The following is a 1,775-nucleotide window of genomic DNA, read 5'->3' as shown; positions in this document are numbered from 1 at the left end:
TGTAAGTAAATTAAGGCATTGTCTTTCAATGCCATTCACCATCTGCCCTGTCAATATCCACTCTGATCTGAATTATTCTAAAAAGTCATCTGGGTCTTTCCTACTTTGATTAGTCAATTAGCCACATCTCACATTGGTTTAAAATGTGTTTTTTCAGGTCAGTAAGTTACCCTCACAACCTTAGAGTAGCTGACTTGCCAATAAATAAAGACTTCTGAGATTTTTCTATTAATATGCAAAGATTTCTGCTTTTTTCAGCTTATTCTATATTTAAACATGATGTAATACTTATAGAACTTTTCTCTTTAAAATAATAAACATTATAAAATCATTTTTCTTTTCTCCACAAATAGAATTTTTTAGTTGCCACTATTAAAAGTTTGAACTTTAAACAGATTCTAGGACCAGTGAGTTCATATCCATCAGCTCATTCAGCTTTGGCACCTGTCTCATGATGTCCAGTAGCTTTCTCAGAACTACTACTTTTACCATGAAGCTCCGTGAGTTTTCCCAATTCAAACTTGGGCTTCTTTATCATTTTTAATTTTTTTTTTTTTGAGACGGAGTCTCACTCTGTTGCCAGGCTGGAGTGCAGTGGCATGATCTCGGCTCACTGCAACCTCTGCTTCCTGGGTTCAAGCGATTCTCCTGCCTCAGCCTCCCAAGTAGCTGGGACTACAGGTGCATGCCACCATGCCCAGGTAATTTTTGTATTTTTAGTAGAGATGGGGTTTCACCATGTTGGCCAGCATGGTCTCAATTTGACCTCGTGATCCACCTGCCTCGGCCTCCCAAAGTGCTGGGATTATAGGTGTGAGCCACTGCACCTGGCCAGCATTTTTACTTTTCTAATGAAGACATCATGGAAAGGATAAATAGATTGGCAACCATTTTGTATGTCTTTTTCCAATGCTGTCTGGAATCAATTTATTGACCACTTCTTTCAGGTCATTTGTCTGCACCTCTTGGGTCATGATTTCCATCATCTCCTAGATCTGGCGAGCCTGTTGGTGGTGAATATCTATTAGTTGCATTTTTTAGTATAACCAATACAGAATAACTGAAGCAAATAACCATCAGTAGTCTTGACATAAGCATGAGCTTCAGTCATGGTCTGCCATTTTTTGACCATGGAACACATTTTGTCACAGGTGAAATCCACGCCACAGAAGTCAGTCAGGCAGGCTTTGCCTGAACATCATCAGTAATCAGCTTGCATTTTCTAAATGCACCTTCATCATTCTGCAGATCAGCAAGACTCACTTCAAATACATGACACTTGAGGCCATCAGATGCAATTTTGGTTCCTTGAGTCCTGGTGACCAGCATCTTTCCAATGTTTCATATATTGAACATAGCCAGTGCTTTCACATCATACCAATTTTTCTTAGAAAATGGATCAACCACTTTCTTCTTGGCTCCTGTTTTGCTGCTTTTCTAAGGTACTTGTGCTTGCCAACTGCCATGGTGCTGCTCAGAGAGCCAAAAGGGGTTTGGGGTTTTGTTTGTTTGTTTGTTTTTTGAGACAGGGTCTCACTCTGTCACTCAAGCTTGAGTACAGTGGTGCCATCATAGCTCACTGCAGTCTCGAACTCCTGGACTCAAGTGATCCCCCTGTGCCCTACCGCGCCCCCTACCCCCACTGCCTCAGCCTCCCAAGTAGCTGGTACTACAGGCGTAAGCCACTCTGCCTGGCTAATTTTTTTAAAAAAATTTTGTAGAGATAGGGTCTCACTGTGTTGACCAGGCTGCTCAAACTCCTGGCCTCAAGTGAT

At 41.4% G+C, this 1,775-nt stretch overlaps 1 pseudogene; it reads right to left on the bottom strand.

Annotated features, from left to right (window-relative positions):
• Positions 1 to 328: 328 nt before the first annotated feature.
• LOC116484711 (small ribosomal subunit protein eS1-like) lies at positions 329 to 1,466 on the bottom strand (annotated as a pseudogene).
• Positions 1,467 to 1,775: the final 309 nt, after the last annotated feature.

Source organism: Hylobates moloch, unplaced genomic scaffold (assembly GCF_009828535.3).
Source record: "Hylobates moloch isolate HMO894 unplaced genomic scaffold, HMol_V3 SCAFFOLD_16, whole genome shotgun sequence".
In the NCBI taxonomy this organism is placed as follows: Eukaryota; Metazoa; Chordata; class Mammalia; order Primates; family Hylobatidae; genus Hylobates; species Hylobates moloch.
Note: the sequence above shows the minus strand (reverse complement) of the source record. Positions and strands in the feature narration are given on the sequence as shown.